This window comes from Ischnura elegans, chromosome 3, assembly GCF_921293095.1.
Source record: "Ischnura elegans chromosome 3, ioIscEleg1.1, whole genome shotgun sequence".
Classification (NCBI taxonomy): domain Eukaryota; kingdom Metazoa; phylum Arthropoda; class Insecta; order Odonata; family Coenagrionidae; genus Ischnura; species Ischnura elegans.
In genome coordinates, this window is record NC_060248.1 from 71740135 (window position 1) to 71755079 (window position 14945).

A 14945-nucleotide genomic window follows, 5' to 3' on the forward strand; every position below is an offset into this window, starting at 1 on the left:
CTTTTTCGGCTTTAGTCGGAGTACGATATTTAAACAAAACTCATTGAATCATAATGGTTATTCATGCGCTATTTTATTCAAGGCACCCTATTCGCTTGCTCTACGTCAGATATCCTATTTTGATGCAATTTTATCAAATATCGTTATCTAATCCCTTTAAATCTTATGTTAGCCGATTCAGGTTTTTCCTTATTGATATTTGGTTTCAAATCCCACATTACTTCTAAGAATGCAATACCTTCACTTCAGGGTTTCGCAGAGTGAAAAAATCTAATCCCTCATCGTTAATTCACATGTAATCTGGTTATGTCATTACTTGTGAAAACGTACAGTGTTTGTATGTTTTAGTTGATATCCTTAGTATTTACAATTTTTTCAATTATTCGGATTTCCTTCAGTGACAAATATGTATTTTTAACTTCACTTTTGACCAAGGAGCTTATTCCGTTTAAGGCAAATGAATTTTCCATTGCATAATGTTTGCATATGGTGTGCACTTTCGGGTGGCCCCGTAAAGCCAGTACACTGTCTAATCGGCAGTGTAACTACTATCTCAGGTTCCAAATTACTTCTTTTTACCCGTGAGGCCACAATAATTGCATCGTCATTTCTGTTACCTTATTGTTTCATCTATATGTGCTCCCATTGCGTAATACTTTTCGATTTTAATCTTAATTTTCCTTGTTAAGTTGATCGTCTTAAATGCCGTTTACCTATAAAAATACGTCTGATACTTAATCGTTAATATCAATTGTCGATCATCATAATCTACCCTTATGTATTTGAATTTTACCACATTTCCATCTGATTTAGTTAAGAAAAAGTATCCTGATATGTATATCTTCCCATCTAAGAATTTGTCTCTGTTATGACTTGCTGGAAATCGCTTGTTATTGTGAATGAAAAGTTATGACTTCGCAATTCCATATAATTTATGTAACAGACCATATTTTAGTTAACCGAGGGACTTACACAAGTACAAACACATGACATATGTATTTAACATATTTAAGTTATATAACTTATACGTATCATAACGTGCATGTGTCCATAGTTATGCGTTTGTACCTGCGTTTGTCCCTGATCATAACGTTCCTCGTCGAATGGTCGAAACACAAAAATAAAATCAAGATTTTACGCAATTTGCATAGAAACCACAAAATTTGCGTTTTCTTTCTCGCATCAATCAGATGGTATCATTGATTTACTTAGTTGTGCTCCCATCGCAATAAATTTATCGTAGCTACATTTTATTATTCCATTTTCCCCTGTCTCGCCGGATTATCTTAAATCTCGTCTATTCATCCATTACACTCCGTCCGTGCCACTCTTCGCCCTCATCCTTTCACCCGCATCGCCCTTTTTCTCATCCTAAGACTTTTCAGTCGCCCGTGCACATTCTTTAAATGGAATTTTACCTCTTACCCTACAAACTACAGTCCCCCCCCCCCCGGTGTTTCCGAAACCAGAGTGAAATTCACTTCTCCTCCCCACATCATGTGTCCTTCTTCGCTGTCCCTGCCATTCCCACTCCCTTCCGAACCGCCCCTATATATCCCTTGGAACCCCGCCGGTCCCCACACTCCTGATCCGACCACCGGCGTCCTTTCCCCCACCCCACTTTTACGCCACGACACAAACCATCTCGCCAGATGAAAAGTTCCCCGGATTGACCGCTAGGCGGGTTGGCTACCACTCTTGCTATGTCCGCTCAGGAATCTGCACCGTATTACGGTTTTAAATATAAATACACTTGTGAGAGACCTCAGGCCACCTCCACCGCTGACCCCTTCCTCTCCCCCTACACCAAGTCCCCCATACCCTTTAAACCCCACCCCTTTCAACCTTTGGCCTCCCCCCTCTATCCCACTTCCAGGATCCATGAGTATCCTCTCTCCTTGGTCGTCGGGTATTTCCTTCCTTTTTCTCCTCCCCATTCTCTCCCATTCCTCTCTCTCTTCCTCCCAAACATATTCTTCTGCCCCTATTCCTCTCTCTCTCTCTATGTCCCTCTTCATCCGCCCTTCTCCATTCTATCCTTCTTGATGAAATCCACGCGCCCTCAGAACCCATCTCCTGTCCGCTCCACGGTGCGTTTCTCTCTTTTTTCCTCGCATTTATGCTACCTGCCGCGTCTGAACATCGTCCAAGAGTCACCAGGGTCGAACTATTGCCTTGCTCAAGTCATAAGAGCGTGCCACTTTGTCTCTCGCTGTCGGTGCTTCGGCATATAGGTCGGTTAGGAATGGTGGGAGTAATGACATAGTGATGAGTGCCTTGAGAGTAATTTCCCCTTCTTCGCAGACAGACCATAGATGGTATATAGACATTAGAAGAAGGCGTTCGACGTCTAAGTTCATTCGCTCCATAGGAAATGGTGGGGAAAGAAGGGTGTAGTTTAACCAAGCGTCAGCATTACCCTGAACCGAACGAAAGGGGCCAAGGGAACCACGGCTTGATGTCCCATTCGACGGGCGGACTGTTGTACTTTGAACGGCTTCCTAAAAGGCATTCAAGAAGAGATCGCGGCGTCTCTGAAAAATCTGCCATCGCCAAGCCCGGGCTCACTGGGTGGAGGCCAACCGTCAAGCAAACACTTAATACACAGACCCCGAAAAAGCTTGTCCTTACTTATGGAGTTCTCCCTTGGAAATTAATATCGCCAATAATTTGTAACCATTTAAATAATTTTATAAATTGATTCATTTATTTTTTTAAATTTGGTTTTAATGGAATATTTTTCATAATTAAGCTCTTTTTAATGCCCGGTAATCACTTTTTTAACTCTACTGGCCTGCAAATTCCCCCCTTCTGAATCGTTTCGCAAGTTTGCTGCTATCCATCGTTCACTGCAAACAAATCTGTAATCAGGTGGATTTCATATACATTCATGTTAGGAATATCATTCCCTTTCCCTCGGCTACCTAGCACAGCTCATAATATTGCTTCTCCCAAAGAATTTAATTATAAGTAGCTGTTGTAGATTTAGTTAGGTCCTAGGTTTGCATATGGTTATATTGAGCTTTCAAATGACAAAGAGTGGTACATATAATCAGTTTTTTTGTGAAAAGACTAGTTGCAAATTTACTATGATACTCGTGAATATATATTATTCGATATATCAGGCTTAAGATCCATAGGAAGGTTTCTTAATAATTTCTCAATTTTCTCAAGTCCTGTTATTCAGTAGGGCTAGCAATACAGCCAACGTATTAATCGGCATCAATAGTTAAACATTTTATTCGTCGCTAAGGTCAATTTCATCCCATAGTAATACCACAACAAGCACATATCTTAATAACATATTTCTTTATTCTCTAGTTAATTTTCATCAACATTATCTCCATAAGGATTGGAGTTGTGTAATGCTTGCAAGACTTAATCCCTCGGAAACTCAGCAGAGTTATTCAGAAGTGTTATCAGATTAATTTTTAAGAAAAACACCTAATTTTACACTACAATCGTTAATGAACGCCACGTGATTATCCAACAATAGGTTGAATAGGACTTCTTAGCCCAGGATTTTCCTGATTTTGGATTTTGGATTTTGTTGATCCTCAGATTATTATAATTTAAATAATCCTAGTTGTTTTCAATCGGAGAAATATGCGCCAATACATTGGTAGTAACTCAGATATCGATGCATAAGATAAAGTCTGGCGAAACAGATTGCCAAACGATTTATTCCATTCGAGCACGTTTCATTTTAAGTACATGTCCATATATTTCATAATTAACGCTAATTTAAGTAGTGAATTTGATATTTTTTTCCAAATATTGGTACGCTGATATATACGATTTTTTCATATAATTATCACATTTAAGCGAATAAATTTTATTGCGAAAACGTAAAAGCGTGCGTTACCTGAGATTTCTACTTAATACATCCTCTTCTTCAGTCATTAGGAAAGGGAAAAAAGGGATGAAATGAGTGAAATAATAGAACACCGGAATGTGAATGAACGACGCTGAAAAGATAAGGGGAAGAAGAGGAAAGGGCTGAGAGGGCGGCATCGAATACGTATCCGAAGGTACAGGAGCGACGGATAGGGAATAGAGATAAGATAAGGAAGGAAATAGAGGGAAAAGACAGGGGTCAGAGAGGATGAGGGTTCTGTCGGAGGAGAGAAATGAAGGGGAGGAGGGAAGCAAAGGGGATGGATGGGATGAGGTAGCTACATGAACAGGATAGAGTATGGAGGGGGAAGTAAGAAATAAATCGTTGGAGGTGGGGTAGGGAGAGGGGTGGCCTGCATGACGTGGAGAGACTCCCCTCCCCTCTCTAGGGCGGGATGCATATGTAATTACTCTCTCACTCTCTGTATCTATCTCGTAAGAGGGCGGAGTTAGAGTTAGACCATTTTGGGATCAGACTTTATATGAGGTTTTCGGGAAATTTTTTAATTAAAAAACCTTTGATTTTGAATCTCGTCCTCAATTCATTCGATATTTATTTCTTATACTTTGACCATCCTTGCTAAATTTGATTACACTTTCTCATTGGAAAACATTAAAAATATAAGATATTTATGAAGCATAGTTGAAAATCTTTGTCCGTAACTTTCCTTTTTCTTAAGGGCCAAGATTTCCTTGTCACACGGATTGTTGATCATCGAGGTTCGGCTGAAAATGGATCGACTCCGATTTCGATGAATGATATCGAAAAAAAATCAATTATCAATGCACAAACTTGTTGGACGATGGTAAATGCTGGATATCCTTTGGTATATGTTCTAATGCGGTTCAGTTCTTAAGCCGGCCCTAGCTTACGTATGTTATTGTTAACTCAACGATGGCCTCCGTATGTCAATGGCTCATATATCAAATTATGATCGATGTTTTACCAATATAATGGGTCAATTACTATTCAAAACAAAGGTCTTCAATGATAGGATTTCATTTGTTTTCGCGGTAAGGATCTATCCAGTCGTCTAAGGTTTTCTATTTTTCCTCTATTGATAATTTTTCCGTCCATGATAAGTAAAAACCTAAAATTGCTGTCTCGTCACTGAGGGAATTCCTAAAGGCCGTTTTACACGGTACACGGAATTGCGCAATCTGGCGTACGTGCGAAGGCGCAATCAAAATTGCGTCGTGTAAAGCGGTGAATTGCTAGAACCAATGCGAGAATGCGTGGATGCGAGATGGAAAAATAGCCCCTGTACTAATTTCGTTCATGCATTCGCGCAATTCCACGCCATTTTAGAAATTAATGCAGCTCTAACCTGCGCAATTCCGTGCTCCGTGTAAAACGGCCTTAATATTTTGTTGGCCAAAACCTGTGCCTTCGATTATCAAAAAATAGCGAATGTCGCTTCCTTAGAAATTTGATAGAAAATCGAGTTTCATCGTCGGCAGTATACGAAAGTTGATCGATCATTCGAAATCCGTAAAGTGTTGGCGTTCGAAATAAAGAAGTCGATACCGGTCTAAGAGCAGAAGTATCTTTGATAACGAGATAAAATATTGCATCGTGGATTGGCAAAACATTAAGTAGAAAACGATTTAGATTGGAAACACAATCACAGGTACACTAATTCTCTCATTTAACTTTGAGAATGACATAGGGTTTAGTGTCGAAACCTGGGTAAGACCATTAAAAAAATTTGGAACATACAATTTTAGGATATTTGTGATTATGCTTCATGTTACACAGTTTCACCAAATATCGCCATCCACCCTGAAGTTGGACTTGGATTGATTAAGCCACGGAAATTATATCGGTTAAGTATAGCTACTAGAACATGCATGTACGCGGGGATCATGGGACTCGCAAGCCTTCGGGATGGAAAGAAGAGGAGTGGGGGAACGAGAGCGAAAAATAGGAGAAAAAAGGAGAGTGAAGTGCAAAGAGTGGGAGGCTGTGCGAGGGTGAGGTGAGGGAGAGGAGAGAGAGAGAGGGGTATTTGGAGGGAGGCGGTGAGGGACCAGGAGGACGAGTGGGGGTTGGCTCTCGAAACCTGTCCAATCAGAGTCTGATTACGATGCTGGCCAGCATACGTGGGATGGGGAAAGGGTGTGGGGGATAGTGGGAGGTGTAGGCCGGAAAAGGGTGGGTGGGAGATAAATCCATAGTAGTAGTAGGTAGAAGGTAGGATCTGGGAGAAAGGGCTTCAGCAGAGAAGTAGGCGGGAGGGAGGGAGAAAGAGGTAAGGCGGGTCCCTCTGTATGTTTGCTCCGGCTGTTTCTTTTTTTCCCTTCGCCCTAATATTCTTATGGCGTTCCCGGCTGGCCCCGGAGGGCTGGGGGAAAAGTGGTGGTGGAGAACGACGACCAAGGGGAGTGTGGGAGGTAGGTTTGGTCCTGAGGTAGGCGTGGTGGCGGGGTTTTCGGAACTCTTTGCGGTCTGTTTGTTCTTTCCCTTATTTTCCTTTTATTCGGTGAACTAATGCCCAACTATTTGATTCGCCCGTGGAAAATTTTATTTGTTCGGCGAGAGATTCGATTTGCGCCGGTGCTGGCGAAGTCTCTCGTCTTTTCTTTCTTCCTTTTTTTTAACCCCCTAGCCAGGTAGGTTGGCGTTTCTTTTTTCTTCGCCTCTCACGACCGCCTCGAACCTCCCCAAGAAGTAATCTAAGGTTAAGATTTACCGCAGACCTTGTGGCGCGCATTATTCATGTGCAGCGCCGAACCAGTTCAAACCGATGCTTGTTTCCTGATTAGCCCTAGAGGTGAGCTCTATTGAATTACGGCATGCAGAACATTTTATGCTTCGTCTGCTGTTCAGTGAACAAGTACTGTGACGTTACTGTGATAAATTGGCTCGTTATTTCTATTGTCGGCTCTAAAAAAACTCCATATAGTCTTTAAATATGATTTTGGCTCGCAAATCTCATAATCGATATCCTTGGGGTCTTGAATTACTTTTCCTATTATTTTCGAAGTCCTAACAAAAGATTCATTCATTATATATTCTTCATGCCCAAAATTTGTTCTTGTGTATGTTTAATTGATTGGTTATTGGTACTGTATATATTTAATAATTTATCCAGTTCCTCTCCATTTTTTAAATATTTTTCACCTGTTAGTTGTCTGGTAATATAAGAGGAACTTATATTCTCCGATATATCTTTTCATATAATTGTTTGCAGTTGTTGTTTTGCTTCATTTTTAAAATGTTTCCATTAGCTTTTTTTTAGAGAATCATTAATTTCGTACAGAACTTAAGCTATATCAATTAGTCCTAAAGATACCAAATTTTTAATGGCAAATATATTGCGATCGAAACTGGAGTACTTAATGCTTAAGTGAGGTTTTTTTTTACTAGGGAATATTTCAACACTTATGTGATGTGATATTTGCTCGATTCACATCAAAGCTTATGCGCAGTGCATTTGCAACGGTAAGATTTGGATAAGTCAAAGAAGGAGCATGCACCAAAGTAAAACTAATTTTTCTGCACTGCTCCGGTTGGCTCAAAGAGAGCTCTTTCCTTAGTTGGTTCACTGGCCGGCGTTTCAAAGCTACTATTCCCCTTTTTCAAATATACATATACATTCAGAAAAATTCATACTGCTCATAAGCAGAACTCGCCAGAACACCTTTTGTTGCTGATTATCTACGTTAAGATTGCCCCTTATCTAACAGGAATTATTTTGCAGGTCCGATAATCTCCAAGGGTTTTTGCGAAGGATTAGATCTTGGTTATAATTATGGATAAATAAAACATGAAATTGGAGATAAAATCGATGATTATTCCTCAAATACCTACGTGACGGTATAAATTGATGCATTTGATGGGCATGGGGTATTAACTTTTGGTTGAACAATGCCTTTCTCAGCCTAGACATTGGCTGCAGATCGCACAAATGTTGTCTCGCAATTGCCCACATTCCATGGAAACGTGAATTTTATAGGAGCGCCGTTCCTTTCTCATTTTATCACCTTTGCGATATGCCTTGTAATTGCATTAAGTGGTTTCCTGAATGAAGTTCCTCATCCCTCCGTCTAATCTTGCCCGCGTAGAACCTTACACGGAAAATCGCTCCTCCCCAGGGAGACTTCTCGGTGTTTAAACACCGGGCAGCATTTATTACGAGACTGGACGAATGGGAATAAAAATTTTTTGCAGCACGTACCTACACCATTCCGGTGTATTTGACTAATAATGGTCATTGGTTTCCTCCGTGCGTTCGTCGTAGCGCGCTTGCTGATCTTCATCTTATGTCTCCCAGCAATAAAACTGAGTATAATCGAACAGGTTATTCCGGCTGACGCCGTGTCGTATAGCCTCATCGTAAATGGCAACAAAAATAAAATTTTATAATTACTCACTCTTCACTCATCCACTATATTCTCACTTCTACTTCGGAGAGAGAGTTTAACTTTAGATTCCCAATCTTTGCTCTGCAAGCAATTGCGTGTTCTATTTTGCTGCTAGAAATGTATTTGTCCGCCGCGCTCTGCACCAAAAACGCCAATATATACAATGTATAAAACTTCCTTAAGTATTTGTGAGGTTTAGAGAGATTTCCATGTGCATTTAATCATGGACTTAAGTCGTTCCCACTGAGCATTTCTGCAGGAACGTCTTGTTACTGATATTCCGCTTGAAAGTCCTCTAGCGAATTGTTAAATCAGTTGATAATCTTATTTTTATTTCGATGACGTCATTTTTTTAATATTTAACTTCTCTGTTCCTCACAGAAATATCCTAGAGCATGAGCGTTCTGTAAACCATTACCAACTTTCTTGTCGTTTTCTTGATGAGTATAATTTTACTGAACTACACCGAACGTAAATATTTTTCATAACTGATGGTAAATTGGCATTCCAGATGAAGACGATAGGACTCGATGTCTACTAAAGATGGCGTTGATGATTAAATAAATATATTTCGGATCAGATACATTAGGTATACCATGATCTTTCTTGCTCTGGAGAGTTATTCTTTCGATAGTTTTAACATTAATGTCTTTATGTTTCGGATGATGCTATTTTTTTTTCAAAGTGCTAGGAGGTTGGATTGTTTTAATAATTTTTTGATAGAACATCACAAAATTTTTAATCGGTTTTTGATAATTTATACCACAGAATTACCAAGTTTGTTATCACAGAATATCTCAACATGGAATGCAGCAATAGTTAACTCATAACATGATGTTCTACGAGCATTCGACGTAATTAAAATTGTTTAAGTAAACGAAAGGCCTGGCATTATATGTCGCCAAGGAAAGGTTCTGATGCTGAAATTATAATTTTTAACCATGCAATTTGCGACACAGTTGAATGCATCGTCAACTTTTGATCTATTTGCATGTAAGTGAATAGCATTGCATAATTAAACCAGCACCGCCCGTAATACCAAGATATTGGAAAAAGTATTTATTTAAAATAATTTAAAATATTATTTTAAGAGTGAAGCGAACAATATCTCAGCCCCTGCCATTTCAGCCTTTCTGTTAAGAGTTCGCCGTATTAGACCCATTTAAATAAAGCCTAGAGATGATCATCAATTTCGACTGCCCGTATTATATTGAGAAAGCCAGACACAAGACCTATTAGATGGGTGGGAGGTTAAAAAAATTGTCGACGATTAGTTATCAGCGGCAGACTGCATTACACAAATGCATTTAACGACGGATGCGATTATAGCAACTGAATTTAAAGTTCCCTGCTCGACCAGGTTCAATGGTATTATCCATTATTAAGGAAATACTTTTCATGATCGAAAAACCATTAATGTCCTTATTCTCCTGGATACAATCAGAATTGCCCTCGAGTACAATTATTATCGTATAGCTGAAGAATATAATACGGATATTGCATTAAATATAGATATCAAATCTGGGTTGCGTGCAGTTATTCATAATTTTTTCTGGGAACAGTGGGAATTTCATCATGGTACACATTTTTTTAATCCTTAATATGTTGATTTCACCGGACATAGAAGGAAGATATGCTCCAAAATTTATAAGATAACCCATTGCCAGCACATATTTTCTTTTTGATTTATATAAGATTTACGATCACATTTCTCATTTACTGAAAATGTATGTTGAATAACTTATAAAATACTGATCAATACCCTATGACTTACCAGTCTAATCCAGACTCTGGTTATTTCAAATGGTGTATCGCATTACTAAGATTAAATATTTCACCGCCTCTTCATATTAAATCCTGGGTTAGCAACTTATAATCAATAACATTTCCATCGGTAGTTCGTTCCTTGCAATTCCAAATCAATGGGAAACTTCCCCAATTATTTGTAGTACCTTATTCTGAAACTTGAGTGGAGTAATGTGATGGTGCTAGTTTGAATTTAATGTTATTTGGCATTCTTTTTTTCTTCACGCTTGAATATATTTTAATAAAATGTAATCTAATTTAAGCTCCATTCAAAATTACTACGCTCTAAATCAGTCTAAATGGTCACCTCATCAGGAAATTAGTCTTTTGAATGTCATAAAGACTTTTTTATTGATTGATTGGATTCAATTTAAGGTATTATCGTACCTCTCGTACAGTTTATGCGATAAATAACCTAAAAAGTTGTAATGATTAATCCGTGTAAATGCATTTCATTTACGTGATACCTATTCAACGTGAATGGCATTGTCAGATAAAAGCTTGTATATCATCGAACCGCTGCGTTCTAAGGCCTTCAGTATGCGTTCACGTAGGTTTCGGCATAGAAACCCTATGCCAATCCAGGACTGATGGCGTTTAGTGAAGGTTTATTTTGAAATTGAGTAGATATTAAACATTTTCTAGGGATGCTACGCGCTCCATCTCATGGGCATCTCTTTGCCGTCCTTTTTCCGTTAAATACACCACTTGATTACTATTGATTGTGTACAAGATCTATGAAACCGGATAGTGTGGTTCTCGAGGATCATGTTATAACTTATAAGACTCTAGCACCATGCCTAGCTGGTACAATAGCTATTAAAAACCATATTTATGCTGTATAACTGTATATATGTTATTGTGATAATAAACACCACATAATTATTTTAATGCGATATAAGCTCGTCACTAGTCAATTATTAGGTGTATGATAGCTTTTCAACAAGCGTATTACCTCTCTGACTTAGTGCCATGTTAAATTTTCCTTCCCTTTCAGCTTCGTTTGCGTATGACACAATCACCTCTGCAAACATTCAATGCATCAAACCCTCACAAACGGAGCAGTCATCGTTACAATCCGCAATCTGTATCCAGTATTTGTAATAGCAGCATGGCTGGAATATCAATTAGGAGGAAGGCCATTTTGTAAGAGTAAAACTATCAAAAACAAAACCATGCATGAAATGGAATAAATTTCATGTATCTATGAGTTCAACTATATCGGATGAGAGGTCGAGTCGCGGAACAGCATTATAATAGTAAAGGAAACAAATTTTGGTACCTACTGTCCTCTCTTTTTGCGCCTCTTATTCTGGAATAGTACGTATTAATAGCCTGAAATGTTAATTGCTCGAATATCATGTTGAAATGCTATTTGTCCTATGTCCTGCTATTGAAAAAAGGAAATGATTTTTAAGAAAAAATAGTCCCTTTTGCGATGCAAATATATTTTTTGAAATACATTTTTCAATGGGAAATATCTTTTTCTGTCCGAAGGGAAACCCATTTTTTCCTATTTTTGGAGCTTTAACGTTCTAAGGCCTTTTTCCCCCACCAACCACACAAGCTTACTAGGTCCAGCGCAGAATAAATTATCTTGTGATGAGGGCCCAAAAGACGTGTATATGGAAGGAAAAACGAGCTAGGTATCGGAAGGGAAATTTATGTCATATAGAAACTCGCGGTGACGTCAACGCCGGCTTACCCTCAAGCACACATACACAAGGCCATTTCAGCAGGTACCAACTACGCGGGTAGGCATAACTAGCTATGTCCATGCATGTATGTACATTTAAGTAGGTAACATCGCGTACACACACTTATAACCACTTGGCATACCGTCAGGGTCGCAGGTGAGGCTAGAGTAGAAGCTCAAGAAAGGTGCGGAGAAGGAAAAGACTCGAAAGCAATGGATGCATACACACTCAGAAGAGGAGTGACAAGAGAGAGGAGGGAGAGAGGGGAAAGGGTTGGTGGTGGGGGGATGTTGTGGTAGGTAAACGGGAGGGTGGAAGGGTAAGGTTGGGAGGGGAGGGAAGATCGGATGGATTTATGAGAATATGTGAGTGTGTGGATATATGTGTATGTGAAGTGGGAGGGGGGCAGTGGGACGAGAGGGGTAGGAGAGGGACAAGGTGATAGGAGGAGGGGTGGGGGGAAAGGGTTGACGTCGTGGGAAGGGGGTATGAGGCGTGGCTTTGTCGGTGACGCTTCACGTACCTCTTGACCACGCCTACCTGGACCCCAGAATCCCCGCCCACAAAGGGAGGGATGGATGCTTTTCATGCGGGAGAGAGCGAGAGAGGAGGGCAAGAGGAGTTTGTGGGGGAGGAGGAGGAAGAGGAGGTAGGTACGTATGCAAAAGGAGGGAAAACGTGTGCCGCGTTTTAGGCGGGGTGCATGGCAGGGAGTGTGGGATATATATTTATATATATATGCATATATGTATACAGAAGGGATGTGGGTTTGCGGATGAAGGAGAGAGGTTGGAAAAAGAGAGAGAAGGATGGAGAGCAGACTTTTTTTTTGAAGACGGAATCTTGTCCAGTGTGTGCGAGTGTGCATGTGTTTATATGTGTGTGGGCAGAGAGATATATATAATGTGGGGGATGAGGGTTGAGGAATTCTCTCTCGAAGTTGTAGGCAGTGCGTATATACGTACGGATGTGTATCTGTGGAGAGGGAAGGGGTTGATGGGAGAGAACAAAGAGACGTGTGAGGAGAGGGGTGCATGTTTTGGTTAGGAGGTGGGGGACGTTAAGGCGAATGGTACGGGAAGTGGAGTGGGGAACAAGATACAGGGGTCATGCCTTTGTCCGGAGCGGTGGAGGAGGCATAGGAGAGAGAAAGAGAGAGAGACAATTTTTTCTAATTTTTTGGTTCCACGAATAGCTCAAACTTCTAGAATTGACATTTAGAAAATCAGTGAGGTTGACGAACTGTTTATTTTACAAAAATTGCTGCAGTTTAGATAATTTTTATTTTCCTTTACCTCTATAATCTATTCTTATTATGAATTTAACATTGGAAAACTCTCAATATGTTATTCTTTACCAAATCAGATATTTTATTGACTTCAATACTTTGTCTCAATAAATATTTTCCCTAAATGTTTAAATATGGGTTAAATCGACGTTATCGACAGTAAATAAAATTGGGGTTGCTGTTTTATCTGAGTAAGATCAAAATTAGTACGGATTCGCATACAATGCGATGATTTTATGCCAGAAAGTGCAACAGCTAGTTCTTATAGTAATTGGTACATACTTAGTACAGCCGCTTCAACCTTCATCTCGTATATTCTATGAAACAGTAGTGGCTTGCCTAATAGCTGATCAAGTTTTGTAGAATAGCTAGATTTAATGTCATTAAAATTTGGAGCTGTAGTTATCGAAAGGTAGCTTGGTTGTTCAGACAAGGCTTACGGTACCTATTTACAGTGCAACTAATTATTGTGAAAAGTATATTCTGAAATCCTTTGTTACTTTGTAGCATTTTCTGTAACCTACGACTGCTTTTTCTCATTTTACCACAAAATTCACCCGGGTTGAAGTACTCAAAGTAAAAAAATTATTTTTGTCGCAAATACCGGTTTCTTTTAAATATTTCAGAGCGTATGATGGCTTTCTGTAGTGCTGGCTTGCAGATTTAAACCCTTTGAATGAAACCCACAATATTGATAGCCTCTTAATCTCTTCCCTTTCGTGGATCTTCCCTTACGTGATCCATTCCTCGTTGCACTGGAATGTAGGCACTAGCCTCTAATGGAAAGGTAGCAAAAAAGTAATTTCATTTAAATTGTTTAATTTTTTGTCTCCTCTTTTTCATTGTAGAATTTTATTGTGAGATTTTCTCATAAAGTCCTTTATTTGATTGGTAATCTTAATTTTTATACTGTAATTTAAAAATGTTTTGCCCTTGAATGTACTCTATTATTATTTCATATAATATTCAATTAAAATTTTCCAAAGGCCCGTTTATCTCAGTTTAGATTCATGAGCAAGTTCATGTTGTACTGTATCTTTCGTAGATAAATGCTTTTCGTCCATATGGAGTGCTTTTCCTGCATTTTGCGGCCAAATGGTATTGAATGGCATGTCCAATGTAATTCGGTTTTATGCTCGTCGTAGCGTGTCGTTGTGAGCAAAGATATCTCTCCGTTTATCTTGAAGTCTTTCTTTTCAAGGTATCATTGCAACAATGGCGCGTTAACGTCAGATATATCTATAATACATCCCGGGGAATTTCATGCGGCTGCTATAAGGATAGCGGCTCTCGGAGTGGCAGTGGCATCTGCGGAAAGCATTCTCCCATCTCGGCCGAACTGACAGCGTGACCGGAGCTACAAAAGGTTTCTTTTTCCCTAAAGGAGAAGCGGTAACCGTGCTGCTTTGAACAGAATGCGTTTTATTTGACCATTTTTGCTTGCTTAAAAACGTACTCTTGGCATAAATTCGTCTGGGAGAAAGATCTTCTGCTTGCCGAGTGATTCACCGATGGAGCCATTTTTTTCTTTGGAAAGGAATGATTACATAAGGGTGCAGGGAATTATTTTCGTTAACCTCAGGGTATATGATAGAAATGAGAATCATAGAGATGAACTGTGTATGTTTTGCATGCGAATTTCGGAGATAAAGAAGTGAGTTACAGGAAGTATTCACAACTGAGATTGCCATCGAGTTGTACCTCTGAAATATCAAAGATACGATAGAAATTAAAATATCTTTATAGAAACTCAGCTTTAATGTACACGTTGTATCTTAGGCTAATCCTGTAAAATGAAATGGGTGGCCATTTTTGCTATCGAATGAGAGCAATGACAACTTGTTTTATTTGGAAATGAGTTTATTAAAATGCCAATATTTTTATGTTGC